Source organism: Fundulus heteroclitus, chromosome 5 (genome assembly GCF_011125445.2).
Source record: "Fundulus heteroclitus isolate FHET01 chromosome 5, MU-UCD_Fhet_4.1, whole genome shotgun sequence".
Classification (NCBI taxonomy): Eukaryota; Metazoa; Chordata; class Actinopteri; order Cyprinodontiformes; family Fundulidae; genus Fundulus; species Fundulus heteroclitus.
In genome coordinates, this window is record NC_046365.1 from 19,995,919 (window position 1) to 20,020,219 (window position 24,301).

The 24,301-nt window shown below is 40.5% G+C and overlaps 1 long non-coding RNA gene across 1 annotated transcript in view; it reads right to left on the reverse strand.

Moving 5' to 3' along the window:
- Positions 1–7,412: 7,412 nt before the first annotated feature.
- The window catches only part of LOC118563163, a 48,082-nt gene continuing 31,193 nt past the window's right edge, over positions 7,413–24,301 (reverse strand). Inside the window, exon 3 of the long non-coding RNA XR_004931061.1 lies at positions 7,413–7,585. This is a non-coding gene — a long non-coding RNA (uncharacterized LOC118563163). The remainder of the gene's footprint in view (positions 7,586–24,301) is intronic.

The following is a 24,301-nucleotide window of genomic DNA, read 5'->3' on the forward strand; positions in this document are numbered from 1 at the left end:
ATCTGAAAAGTATGCCATGCTTGTGTATTTAACACCCTTTTTTAATCATTAAAATGCTGAGGGAAGTGGTTCCTGAAAGGTAAAGCTAAAACTAATGGTAATTTACTTAAAGAAATAAATCTAGATTTATGTATTTGTTCCAGATGGTTCTGAACAAATCATCAAATGTTAAAAAAAAATCCAAATTCATGTTATTTACTGTTAGCAAAATATAGTATATAACAAGGAATAATGTAATGTGTACACTTACAATGATTAAACTGAACAAAGTTTCATCAACCTTTTAATTGATTCCAGGGGGAACTCACAAACCCTGGATGACCAGGATGACTTATGCATAATGCTGAGGACACGGAATGCAGCTCTCAAGTGGGCGACAGAGAACCACGCATTTCACCCAGAGCCAACCTGAACCATGCCATAAAAACAGCAAAGTGTACCTATTTTCAGAAAATCCAGCGATTCTTCCATGAGCCAGAAAACACCAGAAGCATGTGGCAAGGCATTCAGACCATCACAGAGACCAAGGCTGCTCCTTTCCTCTGTGAGGACAGCAAATATTTTCTCAACATACTCAGTACTTAATTTGCTCAGTTTGAAGCTCCCAACAACACTCATGTAAGGAAATCCACATCTCACCCAGGTGAACAGGCGTTCACACTTGAGACAGCTGATGTCCAGAGAACATTAAGAAGACTTGATGCACAGAAAGCAGTGAGCCCCAACAACATACCAGAATGGGCGATCAAAGACTGTGCTGATCAGCTGGCTGAAGCCAGAAGACATCAGTCTTCTGCTGCTGAAGACTGATGTTTTCAAGACTGAAACTATCATAACAGTACCCAGAAGCCTCACAACTTCATCGCTGAATGATCAACGCCCTGTCGCACTCACGTCAATCATGAGAGTCTGGTGAAGGACCACATCATCTCCAAACTCCCCTCCTCTATTGTTTTGCTCCAGCCTGCTTACCGCTCCCACCGTTTCACAGAGGATGCTGTCTCCTCTGCACTCCATCTGAACCTGGAACGACTGAAGAAGAACAACACTAACGTGTGTGAGTGTTGGGACACCTCAAACTGGCCAACAGAGGGGAGATGAACACCTGGGGCCTATTTCACAAAACCTACATTTGGAAATCCAGGCTTGACATAGCGTGATCAGCGCATTCTGGCTTTATCCGTTTCACAAAGCCCAATCAAGGCTCAGGAAACGTGACTATGTCAAGCCAGGTTGTAAGTAATCCAGCTAAATGTGCACCCCTGGCTGTCTACAGAAGACTATGAGGTTAATCAAAGATTCACTGATACTAAAATGGATGAGTTGGGTGAGCCAATCTTAGCACCAAATAAGCAACATCTGCTGATGGAGCCTTTTAAAGAATTGAAACACATCAGACTCAAGAAAGGAAACGCTGCTGCTGCTATTATAAAGGAAAACACATTTGTTTGGAGCTACTTAAATTGCTATATATATTAATATATTAATAATTAGTACAAATATTGATTGTATTTAAAGCACTAAGCATATACTTTTTAACAAATTATAAGAAGCTAATGTAGGATATCTGGTATGTAATACAATTACGTATTTATGATGACAATATGTCAAATAACATAATAATCTTTCCGTTAACAGTTGTTAGGTCACTGAGCCCTATGGTTTGTATAGTAGTTTTTTTCCTTTTGGGGCTGTGAGATAAACGTATTTTGTACACCTGGGTCAGCAAAACAGCCCCTTCTAGAATGGTGGAAAACGGTGTAACACTGGACTTTATTGAAAACACCTTTGCTTCTTCATCAGCCATTCTAATTCCCTCAATACATGCAATAGTCTATTAAAGGCCTTTTTGTCAAACTCAGAACAACAGCAGTCAGAAATCATTGTTGATGTAAGAAACCAAGTCACACACCCCTCCTCATCAAGGGCGCCACAGTGAAGCTAGTCAGCAGCTTCAAATTCCTGGGGGTGAAGATCGTAGACACTTGACCATGTTCCTCCACACCTCTGCTCTTGTGAAGCACAGCAGCGTCTACACTTCCTGCATCAGATGAGAAGAGCAAACCTCCCCCTGTCCCATCCTAACCATTTACTACAGCTGGACAATAGAGGGCGCACTGACAAGCAGCTGCATCTCTGTCTGGTTTGGGGCCTGCAATGCCTCAGAGTGTAGAGAGAGGGATGAGGACAGTGGTGCCTCCAGAAACCTTTCATAGGGGAGGGGGGGGCCAGATGGAGCCACTTAAACTCTTGGGGTGGCACACTGAACCTAAAAGCCATAATTTCAGAATTTTATTCTGCTGTTGTAGTAAAGCTGCCTTTAGAAAACTATCAGAAAGACTTAAGTAAACACGGCTACTAACATATTTTGGTTTATTGTTTGATTTTTAATGTTACTAATGATCTAATATGTATAGACCAATAACAGTACATTTTGAGTTGAACAATTACTTTGTGTGTGATTATATTAGGAATAAGGTGTACATTTAATAATATATTGAAAAACAAAAAAATTACTAGGGGAAAGTAGACACTGGCAGATTCAAATAACAGTATTGCTGGCTGTGCATCATGGGATGAAATGCTAAACTGATGCTACTGCAAATTAAACTGGCCAGTGGGGTGGCCAGGACATGGCATGGGGGGGGGGGGCGGGGGGCACCCCTGACCACCCCCCTGGTAGCGCCACTGGATGAGGACGAAGAGCTCATCTGCAGAGCGCTTCCCTCCATCCATAACACTGCTCAGAGATGCTGCATGACCAGGGCTCAGACAACTATAGAATACCCCTCCCACCCCATCATGGACTGCTCACCCTGCTGCCCCCCTGGGAGGCGTTTCCCTCTTCCAGGCCTTTCTAGGCCGATCAGATCACTAAACCAGGCAAAGATTATCTGAGCGTGGAGGAGCCGAGTAGGGCAGACGAAAACCGACGAGCCACTAGAACTGTGCCTTTATATTACAATTTCATTTATTCTTATTAAACGTATTGTAATTTTGTTTGGAAAAGTACACATTTATGATATCTGAATGAAATTGAAATTATGGAATATATTTGATTGCTATTAAAAATATTAATAAATTGATTTCAGAAGGCTTTTAACCCAGGAGTTACTGTTGTCAGAGAGAAGCAAGAATCTCCTTACATACTAACGGCATCATCACCAACTGATTAAAATAAGGGGAAAAAAGACCAAAATTCAAGCTAGAATTCAGGCTAAAACCTTATCTCAGCGCTAAAGCTACAAGTCTTCTTTTAAAACTCTATTTAAAGTTACCTCATAGAGGCCAAAGCAAATAAAGGCTGAATAAACAAATGACTGCCTAGAATTACAAATTACCAATAAAAACGTAACGCAGACAAAGTGAACTTTTGCTTTAGCTTCTAAATCAATAGAGCGGCAATTCTAAAATGAAGAGAGAACAATGTGTATGTGTGTAGGATACATATTTATTAAATAAAATCTTTAAAAGTATTTGTAAGAACAAAAGAGATATTCAGCACCACTAAGGAAGCCAGTGATTATTTCCACCAAGGCACACGAGTCGTGTAGCATTGCTGCAGGCGTTACATGTAGACATATTGTGATAACCATTTCCTCAAAACCATTTGCCTCCCAGTGTAAATCCTTTACAGGGGACATAAATTTAAGGCGACCAATTTTATTAGATGTGACCAATTCTAAAAAGGACGACTGTTTGAGAATAAAAAGATGATATCTCTTAAAAGCTTCATCAATCAATGTTGAAGGAGCAAAACATGGAAATTCTGGAGACGTGCCCGGAAAATTGCACAAGTTAGACAAAGATTGTAAATCTCTTAACAAGAGAGAGGAGTTGTGGAAAAATTAGATCTAAATCTGTTTTTGACTGGAGTACAGGAACACGTTTCACAGAAATTAATATTTAAGAAGTAATTAGTTAAAAAAATGGCTGTGTGTTTTGGACATGGAAACAGTATTTGTGTTGCATTATGAGAATTTTTATTCAAAGTTACCACACCCTGTTATTTGCATGAACTCAGTTTGCTACATCATTCTCCACTAAAATGGACATGATTCAGACTGTAAACCCCAAAAGAGAAAATGTGTGTGTGTGTGGAGTAAATTAATTCATAAACAGCAGGGATTCAGCCTGAATTCTGTTGACTGTGTTTTCATCTGACGGAGGAGAACATCTAATCTTAAACATGTGGCTGACGCTGAAGATTTATGCATGTCAGCAGGCAGTGTAAGGAGAAATACTGCTGTTGCCTCTTTTTATCGATAAGATTGAAATTCATGTCTGCTTTTTAACATCCTGTTTCAATTGTTCTTTTCCCACCAAAGCTGCAAGAACAACTTTTTTAAAATTTAGTTGTTTCGCAAACTTATTTTATCAATATTTTTATGTGATAGACTGAGAAAAAGGAGTGCAAATTTGTGAAATGTGCAGAACATTTTTTGTCAGTGTAAACTAAAAATGGGGGAATACATTTGGATTCAAATTGGCTGCGATAAAAGCTAAATTTTAGGTTTATGTCTTTACCAGCTATTCATGTCTACAGACTTATTTTCTGACATTTTTACTTAAAAAGAAATAGCTTAAACTCAGTCAGATTGAATGAAGAATGGGTTAACTCACATTTCCAAATTAAGATATGGTTTTGGATTGGGCCATTCTAACACATCATCATGATGGGATCTAATTAACAGGTACATCTAAAATAAATGTCACTTCAGAAAGTGAAACGGTTATTTTATTGAGATTTATTACACACCGAGAGAAGTATTTATAGCTTTTATTTGATATAATTTTGATCATTATGGCTTACACATAAAGAAAGCCCAAAGTTCAGAATCTCAGAAACTTAGAATATCACATTAGACCAATCAAAATTATGTGTTAAGCACAAATGTCAGGCTTCTGAAAGGTTTGTCAATTTCTATGCCTTCAATACTTGATAGGGCCTCCTCTTGCATGAATTACAGCATTAATGCGTTGTGGCCTGGAGGGGATCAGCTTGTGGCGCTGTGTAGCTGTAATGGAAGCTCAGATTGCTTTGATAGCTGCCTTCAGGTCATCTGTCTTCTCTTGACAACAGCCCATGGATTTTCTATGGGTTTTTACAGAAAGGTTTTCTGGCCCATCATGGTCACTGAACCAGCTTTTGGTACCTTTGGCAGTGTGGCCAGGTTCACCAAGTCCAGCTTGAAAATCAAATCCACATCTCCATACAGCTTATCAGCAGAGGGAAGCATGAAGTGCTCTAGAATATCCTTGTGGATGGCTGCATTGACAGGGGACTTCAGAAAACCCAGTGGACCAACACCAGTAGATGACATGGTTCCCCAAACTATTACTGACTGGAAATTTCACACTGGACTTCAAGCAACGTGGATTCTGTGCCTCCGCACTCTTCCTCCAGACTCTGGGACCTTGATTTCCAAATTAAATGCAGAATTTACTTTCATCTGAAATTAGTATTTTTGGACCATTGAGCAATGGTCCACTTCCTTTTCTCCTTTGCCCAGGTAAGATGCTTGTGGCCTATGTGTAGGATTTGTCTGTGTGTAGCAGCTCTTGAGGCACTGACTTCAGCCTCAGTCCATTCCTTTTGAAGCTCCACCAAATTCTGGAATGGGTTTAATTTGACAATTCCCTCAAGGCTGCAGTTCTGCTTTTTGTCGGTGCACCTTTTCCTCCCATACTTCTTCCTTTCACTCAATTTTCTGGTAAAACCCTGAGATACAGAACTCTGAACAACCAGCTTTTTCAGCAATTACCTACTGTGGCTTACAGCATCAATCAACACTGAATAGTGTTAATTAATGTCTTTTGGACGTCTGTCAAGTCAGCAGTCTTCCCCATGATTGTGTAGCCTACTGACCCAGAATGAGATGCCATTTAAAGGCTCAAGAGTTTTCGATAATATTTTTTTTTTTTGCAGTATTCCAATCAAAATTGCAAGAAACAAAGGCTTGGAACATATCACTTTATGTGTAATGATTCTATATAGCACGAGTTTCACTTCCTGAGTTAACTGGAAAAAATATTGCACTTTTACGTATTTTTTTTTTTTTTTTAAATATACCTATCTTCTATTGTAACTGTGGCTGTATATCTTGGTCCCACTGGAAGGTGAATTTCCTCATCCAGTCTTTTGGAGCATTTTCTTTCAGGATGATCCTGTACTTAGCTCCATCCATCTTCCCATCTACTCCGGCCAGCTTCCCTCTTGTCTTGTCAACTGAATCTGCTACCTGATCCCCAGAGATGCCATCATCTTGTTGGCTGCATCTCAACTTAATACTATCCTTGCCCTCTGTTGTTCTTTGTGATACTGTTTAATAATTATAAATAATCAGCTTTATTTGTAATTGCAACTTTGGCACATTGGAGTGAACTTTGTCCTCTGTATATAACCCGTTCCGTAGGGAGTAGTAAACTATCACTGTGTTGATGCCTGGGCAGCATTATGGAGCTGAGGATCCCAGAATGGCAATTTGTGGGACTCAAACCGAGGAACTTGCAGCCTTTCCAGAACACCCTTCCTGCGCTAACCACTAGGCCACCGCTACCCATAATGTATGTGCACTTCTCTAGAAAATCTATTTTATTTTTATATATATTTATTTTTTCAGTTTTTCCCTTACATTCTATATGTCACAATCATGCTGTATAAAACTCGCAAAAAGAGCAACTTTGTAGATAAAAAACAGACGTAAAGCAAAGGACAGACATAAACAAATCTGGAATGGGTTCTAAGTTTTGTTTTAAAAATTGTAGTTGTCCCAAATTTGATACAAGGGGGGGAAAAAACATTGATCTGACTGTATGTTTAAGGTAGAGCATCTAAAAGTTGCTTTCAAATCAAGAATCAAGATCGACTCAGTAACTTCATTCCTGCCATCCACAGAAAAATTCTCCAAGCGCATCAGCCAAAGGAGCTGAAAACCAGGCCTGATATTACATATATGTTTGGAGTACAGAGACTTGTTCATTTGTTTTATCTAACCACATTCTTGTGTCCTCCACATAGATTTATTTGTACTGGCCCGAGCCGCATAGGTCTTGGCTGCTCTGATTATATATTTGAACAAGGACTGTTGAAGGTAGGGGGAAATGTTCGACTAAACTGGAGCTGGGTTCTCCCTAACATTTACACACGCTGGTCTGTCCATGAGGGGAAATTGTTTACCTCAGCTGGTTCTGTTCCACAGGCGGCCCAAGTCTTAGATCTGTACACTGGAAAAAAAAAAAAAAGGAAGAATAAAAAGATATGTATGAATAACCGTTGCACCGGGAAGTAGAATAAGAGAGACAAAAGCGTTTAAAAAAAAAAAACAGATGGAAACAAAAGGGAATCAGTTGCACAACCAGATCACATTACAGGAAGCACACGCTCTGATACTTTAGCCGCTGACCTCTCATATGCAGCCATGGGGGGTGGAGGGCGACAAGGCCTCCGCAGGGCCCATCTGCACTGCTTGTCCCCATGTGACCATGTGTAGCACCTGGCCCCACGCCAGAGCCCAACGCCCCTTTGTGGTGGTCAGAATGGCCGGCTGGAGTCTGCCTTTGATCCAGGGCCAACTATTCATCTCTAAAGGAAGAGGAAGAGCAGAAAAAAAAGAGAAAAAGATAAACAGAAAAAAAAGAGGGAGGGGGTGAGAGGAGTGGAGAGAAAGAAAAAGTCAACCTCTGCTGCCAATTATTGGAAAAACATCAAGGTCTTGTGTGTGAGCGTAAACAGAAAACAGGGAGGGTAGGGGGGTGGGGGGGGGGGGGGGGGAGGGCAGAAGAAGCGATAGCTGTTTGATGGCTTGGTTTGGTGTTAGTAGGAGGATTGTGGCAAGTCAAGGCAAGGCAGAGGCCGACCTGCAGGAGGCGATTACAGGTGGAGAGATATATTTGTCTGTTGCTAAGGCTAACCTTTTTTGTTATTGCTGTGTTTTCTTTTGGTCCTATATGCTCTCATCTTTTTACCCTTACTTCTTTCACAATCTCTTTCAGACTCCCTCTTTCCCCCTTGTTGTTGCCACCCTTATCTTTGCCTTTCTTTCCATTGCCACTACGGGCTGTTAAACCAGAGTACAAGGAGAAATAAAGGTCAGCTTTCAGTCTGTGTTGATCTGTCTGTCTGCAACTTATCCTTTAATCCTTTAGCACTAACCATACCAACAAGCACAAACATACTGTACTTCACAGCTGAGAGAAACTCTATATAAAATTATGTAGACAATACGACAAGTTCATTGGCCTTGCGTAAACATTGAAATTGGTGTTTAAGGATTTATTCCAAACCTCTGACCGATAAGAGTTTTACATAGACACCTTGGAGCAAATTTTACTTCGTTCACTATTTTGGATATTTCACATACATATTAAATGTACTCTGCAATACTTACTTGGGTTTTATATTTGTCTTTCTGATAACTTCATTCTCTGTTGGTTTAGAATAAACTCTAGATTAGATTAGCTTGCTCATTCATTACTGATTTAGTGTGTAGCCCTTTCTAAGTGTTTTTGCCACTGCCATGCCTGAATTTCCCAATTGTAGTACAGTAAAGGTGTTTCTTATCTTATGTTACACACTATCATTATATTGTTACCTCTGAACAGCTTCCCTGTCCCTGCCGAGGAAACAGATTCTCACAGCATGATGCTGCCACCACCATGTTTCTTCCTGGTGATCTTGTGTTCAGAGTGTAGTGTTAGTTTTCCTCCACGCATCGTATTTGGTGGCAAACTTTAAATGGAAGATATGTTTTTTTTAATTTAGCAAAGCTGTTCTTCTCCCCACTCATCCCGTTAGTCCGGATTTTTTGAATGTGTCACTAATATATGTTCTGCCAACATATACTTCCCCCTCAGTTCTGGATCTCTGCAACTCCCCCACTAGGTTGCTTCTCTATTTAATGCCCTCTGTGCTCGGCCTGCCATTTTAGGCGGACGGCCATGTCTTGGTAGGTTTGCAGGTGTTGCCATACTCTTTCCATTTTCAGACGATGGATTAAACAGTGCTCTGTGAGATTTAGCTGGTTTATTGTGTTATAACTTAACCCTGCTTTAAACTTCTCTACAACTCTTTCCCCAACCTGTCTGCTGTGTTGTTCAGGGTGCTGTTTGTTAACTGATGTTCTCTGACAAACCTCTGAAACCTTCACACAACCGTTACAGATACCAGAGGCTCTATTGAACAGGTTTTTATATACCTAAATGATTAGAGGTTTTCTACTGTGTTTATGTGATCAAATTCAGATTTTATTCATATTTTGTAAAAAAAAAAAAAAAAAAAAAAAAAACCAAGAGTGAAGCACGTTTGTATAACTGTTTATGAGTAGAGTGTTTCAAAGAAATAGCAAGATAACTAAAAGCTGTTGCAACTTTTATTTGATATGGAAGTCACATTGCCCAATTGCAAGTTTGTACAGTCGTGTACTGTTTCAAGTAAGACAGAAAACACAGAGTGACAGCATGGAATCTAAACAAGCTTGAGATCATGACAACAATGAGAGCAGAGCATTAAAGTGTTGTCAGTGAGAAAAAGTGCTTTTCTTACAGAACAAGGAGAGCAAATATATTCACATAAATGTTGCAGGTTTACACCGCTGCAGCAACTTTGACTTAACCTAACAAGCACAATCTGTTATTTTGTTTACTTGTATTAATCTTTATAAAATCTGCTTCATATTTTGTCACCATTGCAGGGATACACATTAGACATGCTCACAATTTACTGGTCTGTAGCAAATTAACTGGGAGACGCACGGCGTAACGTTGTCATTTGTTGACATTGACCGTAATGAACAGGAAGTAGATTTTGCTAACTAGCCCGGACCACAGATCAGTAATGGAGAGAGGCTGTGAATGTGGCGAGTTTTTTTATTTTATTTTTTATGGATGAGACTTATAAATGCTTGTGTCTCTTCGTCGGTCCACATGTACCTGTTTTTGCTTCCAGACCTGTTTTCTAGGGTTATGGGAATAACCGAGCAGACACTAGCAGCAGAAACATCTGATCAGTCATGTGAGGTAAACGTTCGCTACATCAGAACTGATTCAACAATATGTGTTTCCATCTCCTCTGTAGTGCATTTAGTGTTTTTCAAAAAAGTAAAAAAAAACACCTCAAGCAGGGGTAAAAAGGTTTTTGCCGAATTTAGTGAGTTAATTCAAAATTTACCCCGTTTAATGCGATACTTCAAAATGCACATTAAAAAATTTTAATGGAAACAACTATTTTCTCCTGGATGTTCTGAGATCTAAACATTAAAGTAGAAGCTTTAATATACAGAAAAAAACATTTGGTTGAGAAGAGTACAAAAATCCTAAACATTTGTAGGGTCATTTACCTATCTCAGTCATTTCATTTTATTTTAGTCGTACTTTTATTCTGGACTTATTTTAGTGTTTGTGCTAAGTGGAGGTTACAATTTACTCAAGTAAAGTTTAAACTGCAGAAACCATAATAAAGCCCAATCTTAATCAATGCACAGATTCCGGTCTGGATCCGTGCCGAACGGCACATCAAAGTGTGAAGAACATTTGGATTGATCTCCTGGGCTGAAATTAGTAAGAGGTGACCCACTAAGCTACAGACAAGTAGCAATAATGCATGCAAATTTCTAAATATAATGAATGACTGATTACTAAGAAACTGCAGAACATGATGACATGCTGAAGTGGTAATAAAGAAATGTTGTTTAGCATGTTGTTTCAGAGCAGAGATACAGTTAAAAGTAGCAGAAAAGTGTCTTACAAAGACTGGAGTTGAAGACTCCTGCAGTAGATTCATACATTGACTGCGAGGTTTTTTGGCCCTGTCCATGTAAAAAGAGTTTTCTAAAATGATCTTTGTATTTGTTCTTTTCAAAATAATCCTTATAAAAATGGCATCATTTCTAAAAATGTCTTAATCCATGCAAAAACAAGACCTGGTAAAGTGACTGTGCCACGCCTTAATGGGGTGATGCTGTACAGTCACTGAAATAGACCAAACATAAAGAAGGTGGCTGGAGCAAAGACTCGGTAGCTTGAATTTTGATAGTCCATATTTTTCCAGTGCATTGAATGTGCTGATATTTTACTCATTAGTCTCAGAGAATGATATAAAGGATCACAAAAGCCTCAGCAGAAATCTGATGAAACTGAAACCCTGGCATTTCAACAGAATGAAAACAAGTGAGATGTTTGCAACCAACCTGTATAACACTGGATCACATTTTTTGAAAATCAGTTCATAAATACCAAATTTGTTCATCAGCTGTTTGGATGAATTCCGCTTTGGTTTCTGTCCTTTTGGAGACACATGTCCGCCTGATGTCACCAGGCCTGCGTTCCAGCAGCCTGAAAATGTCCATTTTGCTGTGTGAGCAGGGCACAGACACCTACGGCGTGCGTTTCGCCAGGTGTTTGGTATGAGGCCTATAAACAATGCTCATATGCATCACTTGCCTTTTCTCCTACGCCTTCGTCCTTGTGGACAAAGAAGTAAGAACAGACAACAGCGCCTGCATTGATCACCAAGGACGAGCTTCTATTGCCTGTGTCTCTCCCTCTGACGCCGTTATTTTCCCTTTCATGGCTGTTTTTCCTGCCCGTCTCCCGAGACCTACTCGTACGACGAGAAAAAAAACAAACTGAACATTAAAATGCCCCGCAGCCCTTTAAACACTTGTCATTTGTCCTTTGTGCGAATGATGGTGAGAGTTGCTATAGAGACTGGACTTCTGAAATCTTTGTGTTTTTTTTTCACGTTTTCAACATTTTTTTTTTTCATTAAGTTTTCTGGTAAGGCATAGAGAAACAAGTAGAAGAAAATGGACAGCAGGAAAGAAAACTGCTGTCAATTATGAGTGCGGGGGAATGATGAAAAAAACGAGCCGTTTAAAAATCCAATTTGCCATGGGGGGAGAGATGAGAGATGAGTGAAGGACAGTCAATGTACTGTGACTCTCTCTATGGACACACTGACTAATGTAATGCTTTTTTTTCTCTAAAAGGAATTAGATGAAAGAGACGAGAGTTTGCTTGGATGTTTAGTCCGCAGTTTAATCACCGTGTATTTCCCTGGAATGAGGCTACTGGTCTAGCTGTGTTTTCAACATGCCCGAATCTGTCAAACCCATGTCTTTTCTTTTTCCTCCCATTGTTCGGGCGCATGCACTGTGTATGACTGCCGGTATGAATTGTGTGTTCATTTGATTCTTAGTACCTGCACCCAGCCATGGGCGTTTAATTCGCCTAGCAGGCAAGGGCATTATCACACTCCCATCACTAATCCCTGTGGAATGAAACACCGACACTTTGATGTCTGCCAAAGAACGCTGCTGCAGAATTTGAGGGAAAGACCGTGCATCACGTGCAAACCATAATTAACAATCTATTGCTGGACTCCAGCCAGGTGGAGTGGTGGAGGCTGTGAGAGAAGAAGGTGGGAAAAAAAAAATAGAAAGCTGCTAGTGGTGTAGCGCTAGAGGCCAAACAGTAAAGCTTGAAGGATATAATGCAAATCAATGTATGTCTGTGTGGAAATGTACACGCTAAGAGTTGGAAGAGGCGAGAAAACATGTCACCACTCCCCATGCACATGTAAAGGCCTTTTCAGCGATTAGTGCTGAGCTCACGCTCACACCATGCTGCAGCAACAACCGCGGTCCTTTCACAGCAACAACCCAGCTGGAGCTCATGAGAAAGTAGACTAAGACCGGAGCAACTAAAGTCGAGACGTCTGTCCTTGTCGAGTATATCAAAAAGGTCTAAGACTGAAAACGTGCACAGTGTCTTAAACCATGTCTACAGCCCTTGAACAGTTCAATATTTTGTCATATTACAGCTTCAAACTTCATAATAACCCAAAAGGCCTACTGTCACAAAGAACCGCAACAAAATCTAATGAAGTTGATGAAAATGATGGGCAAAATGGTTTTAATCTATTTCTGGAAAAACACATTTTCAACATAAAAAGAAAGAAAATTTTAATTTGCACCAATTTGTTTCTGAGCTTTCTAATAAATTGCAATTGTCATAAAAACCCAAGAACTTAAGAACACAATTCGAAAAGGAATAAACACCTTTCTGCCTTGTTCCCGATGAGTTTATAATGTAAGAATCCCACAGTTACACGTGTGTACAATAACATAGAATGAGAGCAGATATCACACAGTGCGAGAAAAAAAACACACACTGTGACAACATAGAATGAAATAAGGATATATAGCTGTTGTTACAAATTTGTCTTTTCCTAAACAAAAAAAAAAATAATCCTAATGTTTTTTTTGTTTTCCTCTTTGGTAAATGTTTGAAAACTATCTGGCAGCGCGTTCACAGTCAGACCGAGGTGATGGGTGACAGGTCTGACCAAAGTCCAGCCCTACAACTTGAGCTGGCTCTGAAAAGTCCTCCAAATGCATAAAAACACAAGGCCAGACTCGCCATGCCGCCTACACAACTCACGGTGAGCGCAACCAGATAGGTGTGTGCCGATCCTCATGACAACACAATGAATGCATGTGTGAGTCGAGCACAGACTGAAGCATGCAAGCTACACTTTATACTGTAAGAGGATAAACCCCCCCCCCCAAAAGAAGAAACCAAAGGCTTTCATCAAAGCAAGTGAGAGAGGATGTCAGAGATTTCTTCTAAAGATGAAAGCGAGGGATATTCTCTCATTTCAGCTCAGCTCTCCCTCACTCACTCCTTTAAAATCCTTGAAGAATCATCCGCATTTCTATGAAGAAGACTGGGAGAGAGAGAGAGAGAGAGAGAGAGAGAGAGAGAGAGAGAGAGAGAGAGAGAGAGAGAGAGAGAGAGAAGGGGCTAAAAGTTATTTACGTCCCACGCTGTGTTATGTGGCTTGTCACTTCTTATTTTCTCCCAGGACTGTCTTACTGGTAGACTTCAGTCAACTCTCTCCAAGCCTGTATTTGCTGAGGTAATTACAAAGTGACAGCTTTTAAATCCTCTGCCACACAAACAACACACATGCACACACCAGCAGATATAGTGTTTGTGGCTTTGTGGCGTCTGGCATTTTAACATCATTGTTTATTTTAGTTTGGGACTACCTGCAGCGTCCATCTCAACCGCCGTGAACGACCTCTAAGTTTTTCACCCGCAGATCTCTGAACAGTGTTTAGTGATCAACCGGTTAAGAAACGGAGAAGATGCCGATTATGATGCATGATGTCTGCGTTCCCCATTAAAACATTTACGGGATATAAATTCGGACAAACCCGTCTTCCTCCCATATCAGCTAAAGGTGATTGTGAGCACATATGCAATCCCCGTTTCCCCATTCTTCTTTAAGGAGGTGCATTGCCCATACGCCTCATCCATGACAAACATAATGGGATTTGGTAGTATCTCTAAATGGCAGGAAAACCAGCTGACAGAAATTAATAAGTTACTGCGGCAATGAAGGAATCGGAAGAAGGAGGGGGGCCGTGGGGGAGGCGACGCGTTAACCTGGCAGCAAAACACAGAGATCGCCAAATTATCTTATGAGGCATACCTTCATGGTAAAAGCCATGCACACACAGAGCACAACCTGCCCCGCAATCTCCGGCTGCACACAGCGCTGGTCTGTCGTCTCCTGTTTGGATCACCACTGCAAACAAAAAGGCTGATGTCGTAAGAGAACCTGTGCAGACCCTAGTGCCAGGTTTCTGTCAGATCATCCCAGATCTACACAAAGGTGTCTCTTTCTTCATGCTCAGAGCACACTAGGAGTCCTGATTACTGAATGGTGAACCGACACGTTTTGCCACTTATAGTTTCTTAGACTGGAACAAATTAGACCACTGGTCCTGTTGCACCATTTACCACAATGATTACAGAAAGAGTGAAATATATAGTAAGCAAACCCTTACATTGACACTCGTAGGTTTTTATCCTCCAAATCGATACAGATACAGACAATTCTACTGCCATCTCGAGTAAAAACATGAAAGAAGTGAAATAGTCTCTGCGATAGACTGGCGACCTGTCCAGGGTGTACCCCGCCTCTCGTCCATTGACAGCTGGAGATAGGCACCAGCTCCCCTTGCGACCTCACAAAGGATACAGGTGTTAGAAAATAGATGGATGGATGAAATAGTTTCAAATCAAATTGATCTTTTATTGTGGAAACAAAATTTCACAATTTTGTACAAAATTGCAGCCGACAGTTATTTGTAATACTGCTGTTTGTACTTTATACAACCCCCTTTTGCCAACAGGACAGCAGTTAAGCTGAGGTTATGCTCAAATGTGGGTCCTTGTGAAAGCCAGTTCTGTCACCTAGATGAATGGTGTAGCCTTTTAAACTGCTGCTTCAGGCCCACTACACTCACAGCAGTTCTCATTTCAGACAGTAACAATCACCCTTAAACAGCAATCTGCCTCTATTAAATAAGATGTGGTGAAGAGGTGTCTAGAAGAAGTGTTTGGGTTTTAAGCAAGACCTTTTAGACATTCTTTTTAAATTTATGTAAGGCAACTTTAGAATGACTGACTGATCAAGATTGCACAGGTTCAACGTGCAATCTTGAAACAGAGCAGTCTCCAATAATAAAAATGTTTGTATAATTTTATAAGCAAGATTATCTTGGCCATGAACACATTTTTGAACCACACAGTCTTCAGAGACCAAACTTAACGGCTTTCAGTGTTCGTAAAATGAATGATCGGTTTGGTAAATTCATGAATTTGACTCAGTGAGTCTGTGTATAGAGAGCTGAAGTGTCCTTTTTCTTTTCTTTTTTCTTTCTGGCATTGTTAAATTTTACATAAAAAAATTATATTTGGATTTGATCCACTCCGTTCATGGTGGTCCTTAATATTAATGCCGTCGCTCTTCAGTTTCTCCTGGACTTCCTCGGAGAAAAACCTTCTCGTTTCTCCTGGCCAATCACTGAAAAGCAGTGTTTTCACGTCAAAACTCCACTCAAGTCCACTTGGTTTGACCCTGCTCCTGAGCAGGGCCAGAGAAACCCAGGCTGGCCCTGAAAAAGACTTGCTGAAATACTTGCAAGCGAGTGGAGGAGAGTAGACAATGCCGAACCAAGGCGGTGGAAATGGGGTTCTAGAGTCCCAGGTCTTCTCTTGAGGATATCTATAGGGTTAAGGCCTGGAGATCGTAATGTCCATGGAAGAAGGCTTTGTGTTTGGGTGAATCTGTGTCAGTTTAGTCATCTGTTTTGGATCATTATCTTGCTGAAACACGCAGCAGTCACCCATTTACAGTTTACTGCTGAATTCCAGTGGGTGTTTATGCAAAATGTTCTAGTAATTTAAAAAGCAGTTGATACCCAGATAGCATCTAATAATAAGAATAATGTCCCTCAATGGGGAAATTCGGTTACCTGACTCCGCCAGATAGATTTGCTCCGCATATCCATCTGGAAACCTTCCGTTGAAGTAATTTTGGGAAGGGGCGAAAATACTGGTTAGCTGATTGGCCTATGTTGGTGATAGACGGGCCAAATGAACCAATCAGATTCGTCGTCGCGCGACGACGAAAACACAACCACAAGCCAAGCTACTCTTGCTGCTGCAGGTAAAGGCTCGTTAGCTCAGCAAAGAAATACTCTGTAATTCCAATAAAACTTGCTCGATAGCCACGCTAACGCTAGTTTCATCGGCTGAAGCCGCCATGCTGTTAAGACTGAACTGACGCGCTTCCCGTTGCGTCACACCTCAACCCGCCTCAAAGCCAACGCTGATTGGACGTTCGTTTGGTGAACGGCTCCAAATTTTCTTCAACGGAGAGTATCCAGACTGATCTGCGAGTGAAACCTTGAAAACTCGCGAGATCAGGATGGTCTCACGAGGCTAGAAATTCGGGTGTGACAGTGGCAAACCCACAGTGGTGTATCATGAATGATACAGCACTGAAAAACCAAGAGCTACTGCTTCACGTCATCATTGTTTAGTTGCAGTTCATTTTTAAGCAGTCTTACTTTTCTGTTCCCATTTAAGATCATAATGGTTTATTTTTCAACAAGCGGTTCGAGTGGAACAACTACTCCAATAAATGCATTTAATGTAAAAGTGACAGCAATGTAAACACATTTTAAAAAGCACTGACACAACCCGCTCCGGGATTTTCATTGCTGGAGTTTTTCAAGGTGGCAGACATCAAATGAAAGGTCAGGCTCGACTCTACTGAAATTTAGACTCAGTTTTTCGAAGCATTCTGTCAAACAATAGTTTTATTTTTAATTCAGATTTATAGTATTAATTTATGTTTAGTACATATTTCATTGAAATTGTACTTACCAAGTAAAACTTTACCAAGGGTGACGTGGCACAGAGGTTAGGGAGTTTGTCTTGCAATTGGCGGGTTGCAAGTTTGATCCCCTGCACTGACTGTCTCTGTGTCCTTGGGCAAGACACTTCACCCACCCTGCTGGTGGTGGTCAGAGCGCCTGGTGGCACCGTTGTATGTCAGCCTACCCCAGGGCAGCTGTAGCTACTTACATAGCTCACCACCGTCAGGGTGTGAATGGATTTTAATGAAATTCTGCCACGATTGTTCATGCACTGTCACAGTTTTATTTTGCTTAAACTTGAAAATGCCAGATTACAAAATATTAATAATATGATATGAATGAAATTGTCAATAGTAATGTAATAACATGTTAAAGCTATATCACGTTAAGGATAAGGGTAGTATGGTGTTCAAAGCATTACTTCATTCTTGATCTTTTTGTACCAATTACAAAAGACTTGCTGAGTAATGTGAAAATAAGATTAAGAAAAAGAAAAAAAGCTTCATTTTGCTCTGGTAACAAAGCATACCCAACTCTATTTAGTGAAAAATAATTGTTGGCCATGGTTAACTATTAAAGTTCTTTGGAGAGTTACATAAGTGACTACCCAGTGGAGAGATAACCATGTTGTTTGTTCTTTTGAACATGTGTCAGTATGGACAAACAACAAATGTGTACATCCCAATGCAAGCAACCTACATTTAATCAGGATATTCAGATATTTATATTTTTTCCCACAATTAAATAAAACTACAGTAAACCTAATCCTAACTTATCACAGAAAAACTGGAAAATGAAAACTAACTCTGGTCTGGAGAGATGCCAAGACACTAAACAGGAAGTTGTTCAAGGTCACTGTTTATCATGTCCAGTGAGGATTTCTGGACCAGATGTACCTTTATGAGCTGCTGCTGCTAATCTACTTGGATATGTGTGTGTGTGTGTGTGTGTGTGTGTGTGTGTGTGTGTGTGTGTGTGTGTGTGTGTGTGTGTGTGTGTGTGTGTGTGTGTGTGTGTGTTTATGTTTGTGTGTTTTAACAAAAAAGGCTAGCCTAAAAATGAAAGACAGGCACACTTACGGACAGGCAGTGACGAGGGAGGCATGTGATGATGCTTGCCAAACCACTCAGCACGACTGTGATTTATTTGGCATCTGCTGGATGGTGGTCTGGCTACAAGAGGCCACCTACACCGAGGATTGACCTCTGACCTGCTTCAACTTCTGAAATTAACTCAGCTGTCCCCGCTAAATCCACACCCAGACAAGAGGGATGAGCTGTGAGATCCCAAACACACAGACCTACAGATGCAAAAAACTTGTTTTTTAACAAAAGCTCACATAGACCACCACTTGTGTCCTTATGCATGAAAAGGTACAGTACGTTGCATAAGCATTCACACCCATTTCACTTTGCTACATTTGGTCTTCTTATAACTCCCAAATTTAACAGGTATTTCATGTGACACAAAGTAGTGTATGATTGGTGAGTAGAGGGAAAATACTGCATGGATTTCAAGATTTTTATGAAGGAAAATCTGACCAGTTTTTCTAGAATTTGGAGTCAGCGACCTATACTCTGACTCCCCTAAATAAAATTCCTGTGCAACCTACTGCCTTCAGAAGACCTATTAATATCAGTTAATATGGTTAAGCTTTGTGTAATTTAGAGAGTCTAAATACAGCAGTTCAGTGAAGACCTGATACCTACTGGTTGCCTTCATTAGTCACCTATTAAATAAACATAGTCCATCCATCCATCCATCCATCCATTTTCTAACACGTCTATCCCTTGTGGGGTCGCGAGGGATAGACGGCTGGGATCTCCAGCCGTCAATAGGCGAGAAGCGGGGTACACCCTGGACAGGTCACCAGTCTATCGCAGTAAACATAGTCCTTGTGCGTGTAATTTAATCTCAATATAAATCCAGATGTTTGTTTGAGAGAAGCAGTGTATAAACCGCATCATGAAGACCAAGGAACACAGCAGACAGGTCAGCTGATAAAGTTGTGGAAAAGTATAAAGCAGGATAAGGTCATGAAATAGTATCCAAAGCTTTGACTATCTCATGTTCAACTGATCATCATCCAAATATAGAATGGACATGGCCCAACTGCAAATCAACCAGGAAATGGCCATCCACCTAACTTGACAGGCCTTTGCCAGAAGAGCATTTATCAAATAAACAGTCAAGAGGTCCAAGCTAAGTCTAGAGGAGCTTCAGCAATCCACAGATCAGGTGTTGGAAACTGTTGCCTGGCCCACTATTAGTTACATACTACATCAATCTGGGTTTTATGTAAATGAGACACCACAAACATTTGGATGAAGGTGCCCTGCTCAGTTGAGACCATGATCCAACATTTTGGTCTACTTACACGACACCATGCGTGTTAGTTATCTGAATCCACCATGAAACGTCATGGTGACAAGATGATGCCAAGGGACAGAACAGGTGGTTTGAGTTGATGGGAAGAGAGATGGAACTAAATACCGAGCCATTCAGAAAGAAAATCTGTTAAAGGCTGCAAAAGACTTGAGACTGGTATGGAGGATTTATCTTCACGCAGGACCATGACCCTAAACATACAATCAGAGCTGCAATAGAGGATTAGGATCAAATCATAGTAAGGCGTTAGAATGTTTCAGTTAAAGTCCTGATCTTGCAACTGAGAATCTGACACAAAAATTAAACTGTTTACCTACATGCAAACACTGTGTTAGAAAACTAACATCGCACACCATTATGAATATTGCATGTCCACAGTAAAACATGGTGGACATGCTTTCGTTAGGGACAGGAAAGCTGGTCAGACTTGATGAATAGATGCATGGAGCTAAGTTCAGAATGAACCTGGTACAAAGAGGCACTACAGTGCAATTATTTCGGTCAAAGCGTACATTGTGCGTTAGAATGACCCAGTGAAGGTCCAGTCCTTAATGTAGATGAGAACCTGTGGCAAGATTTGACAAGATATCGCTTAAGACAATCTGCTGACTAAAAATTAAAGGGGTCTGAACACATATACACCGTTTAAAGATTGTAATTTCTGAAAAAATTTATTAAAATATGTACTTTTTCTGCCACTTCACAATTATGCACAACTTTGTCTTTGGCTAGCACGTAAAATTGATATAGATTGATATAGATTCAGTTTGAGAGAGTGATATGATGACATGTAGAAAAGTTAATGGGGTGTAAAGGCTTTTTTCTGGGCACTGACACAGATGGGCTTTTAGGGGATATTCCTTTGCCTCTAAAAAAAAGGCCCAATCATTGAAGTATAATCATACATCATTCCATTGTAACACCCCAAATATGAAATGACTTTGCTTTCTAATGTTTGTTACAAGCTAGTTTCACTAAATTTGCAATTATTTTACTATTTTTGAGAAAGCTGTACCGACTGGATCTGTGGGAGCCCGATTTTTTAGCCGGACACAGTGTTTTGTGTTTAAAAAGTTTATTGTAAAAGATGCAGAAGGCAGGCAGGCAGTACAGGCTGAAAACGATAATGACGACTGAGGCAGGCTGACTAGGCGATGGCAGAGACAGGTTGACCAGGTGATGATAAATGACTCCACTGACCAGAGAAAACTATCAGACTTGACCAGAATAGCAGGCTGATGGCTCTCCAGAAAGAACAGAGCTAGCAACAGATCCTCTCAGGAAAACAGAGCAGGATGTCGCGCACCATCACAGACAAGAATCCATCAGTGACGGCAGGCCACCAACAGTAACACAAGGTCTGGAAGGCTAAGCAAACAAAGCTGGGAGCAGCAAACAGGCAGGGATAACCAGACGTTCTGGCAGTGAGTGACTGTGAAGGGCAGGTATAAACCGGAGTAATCACAGGTGCAAAGACCTGGGCCAATTAGCAGCAACAGGTGGAACTGATTGGCAGTGGCTGAGGAGAGCGAAGCATAGAATTGAGGGAAATGGTCAATCAGTCCAAAATAAAAAATAAAAATACACAGTCAAAAAACTTTATATATGACAGAAATCACAGGAGAAAATCCTGATGTATCAAAAGTTGCCATTATACTTATCATGTGTATATCTTGTAAAGAATAGGTAGACATAACTACTAAATACCACGAAACACCAGTCAATGTCAGGATTCCTCTGCTTCGTTTACACCACGCTTAATCCTTCTCCTTTCTCGGGTACATATGGCTCTGAGCTGCATGACCTTGGACACACACTCCCAGAAACGCACTCACTCACGCATCTGCTCGCACTTTCATCAGCTTCACTCTCGTTCCCTCACTCTGAACTGTTCTTGTCTTTTCCTTCCTTTGTCGTCTCCATTGTTGTTTCCAGTCCTTTGAAACTTAAAAATATCCTACCCTGACTCTGTTCTGTACATTTTGTTGCCATGGTGATTGCCATGTAGAATGAGCAAATGGGGGCTTGGGTGTGTGTGTGTGTGTGTGTGTGTGTGTGTGTGTGTGTGTGTGTGTGTGTGTGTGTGTGTGTGTGTGTGTGTGTGTGTGTGTGTGCGTGTGTGCATGTGCATGATGTGCGTTCATGTGCCAGTGGCCATGCTATCAGCCAATCACAGAGACTGTGAAAAATTCTACAAAGATGTAAGAATAAAAGAGGCAAAACATCAATTATCACTAGACTATTTGGTATTCCTGAATCATAATTTTTCCAATACTCTCGTAATTTCATTCTCTATCTGAGATTTTCCTTCAATCCTTGTGTTTCTTTGCTCGCTTCCTTCTTTAACCCCCATTCTCAACCACCACCATCCCTCTACATCAGCCTTCAAACATTCATCATCACCCTTCTGAGCCTCATGGCAACAGTCAAGACAGGGAGTGAGGAGGAGGAAGACAGAGATCGACTGACAGCTTGCTTCTATGAAAAGTTTGTGGGAGTTACTCTACATGGTGACAGTAAGCAAATGGACCTCATTTGGCCCGCATATTGCAGCGACATCTCAGCATCAAGGCACTCGCCTGGCAAAAAAAAAAAAGAAGTTCTTTTTTTTTTCTCTTCCATTTCTAATTTTATGTGATAGACCAACAACAGTAGCACATGTTTTTTATAAATTAAAGTCTGAAAAGTTGGGTTTGAATTTTAACTAAAGGTGCATAGGTAGGTATGCAGAGTAGGCTGGAGCCAGAAGACCTTAGTGGTCTGGAGGGTTGATACATCGATAACAAGTCTGTGATGTATTTAGGTGCTAAACCATTCAGGGATTTATAAACTAACAGGAGTATTTTAAAGTCTATTCTCTGAGATACAGGGAGCCAGTGTAAGGACTTTAGAACTGGGGTGATTTGTCTGCTGTGTTCTTTGGTCTTCATGGACCAAAGGGACTGAATACAGATGCCCACAAAGTCCTTTTCAGATTATATATATATCTATATATAATTTATTGCATTTCACAATCGTGCATGTGCTTTGTGTTGATCTATCAAGTTAGTGGTTATATTGTAATAAAATATGAAAAAGCTCCCCTGGTATGGCTACTTTAGCATAGTTGAATGTATCTAAGAAATTAAAAGACATGCTCCTGGACTGCCTTTAAGGAGGGATGCCCCCTGTTTTTTCCCTCTCTTTGACATATGAACATTTGAATCTTTCTTTGCATACAGGAATCATGTGAGCACAAATTGGGTGGCGCATAGCTCTTTTCCATTTGTATATTCTTTAGTATCATCAAACTAATTTCAAATTATTCTTCCATATGACGTTCAATTTGTGTAATCATGCTCACATGTAGCTCTCTCTATGTGTCTTCCTATGATTAGAAGCATGCAAGAGTTCATCCCCACTAATCAGAGAAGCAATGGGCTCTTTTTATCCGGGGGTGGTCCCCATGTGCATCCCATCCTGGGAGGAGCACAGGGGAAAGAAAGGCCTGGTGGGTCTGTTCAACTGACTGAGTCAGCTTGTTGGAAGGAAAAAAAGAGGATTTTAGCCAAGCTATTACACACAAGCAGGGATTACCAAAAGAACAAAATGATATTGATTGATAATTTTCTTCCTCATTGCAGACTGTTAGGTGATCCTATACACCCTGAGGGACATATCTGAGACAGATAACTAACTGCTGAAACACACAGAAAACGAGAGGCATGAGGCAAGAACGGATGTTTATGCCCCGTGGTGAAATGACAACATCTAATCCTGGCTTGTGTATTAAAGAATATGTCTGGTTCATCATAAATTACATTTTGTTGGGTTTTATTTAAGGAGTTTCAGCTGTTAGATTAGCAAGTAATGAAATTATTCCTTCAAATAAAGCTGCAGACTTGCAATAGAGGGGGGAAAAATAAACATAAAACATATATTCTTGTTGTTTGGCATTAAAAAATGTTAATGTATATGATCTGTGCAATATCTATTCCTTAACTCTTTATAACTCATTGCCTTGTATATTTGCTCACAAGTAGAAATTATATGATCAAAATTTATTCATGTGCAAGGAAGGGAACATGAAAATATGTCTAAGAAAAGTGAGGACTCACAGAAGGTGGTGTGCTTGGAGAAAGAGGCTGGAAGCACATCTACTGCTGGAAACAACTAGACTATTGCTTTTTTTCCCTTTCATGTTTGAGTTGTGGTAGCATTTCTTACTGCTGCGGGAAACAAATTATATACACCTGCAAGTGTAAGATTGCTGTTTTGTTTCTTTTTTTGACCATCTTGATAGGGGTTGGATCGATTAGCAATGTTGGGAGCTAATGCCCTTTCATACATGCTTTTGCTACATCGCCTGGCTGTCTTAGATTGGTTGTGTAACTCTGAGCTAAGATTTGAAACGGTAATAGAAATCATACTTTGACTGACTGCTTACCATGCATGCATGGTAAGCAGCTGGTGGAGAATTAGTGACAAACAAGGAGTTACACCAATTTCTTATGCAACTATCTCTGCTGCCCGGGCATTGAGAGATGTGGCATTTGCTGCTGACATTCCCAGTGCTGTTTGAGCTTCTGCGTTTGAATCTAGACATAAACCTATACTCTACTTAATTGAAATCCTTAGTACAAATTTCAAAACATAGAAAAGAAATCTCCATTTTCTCCTTTTCACTGAATGCACCA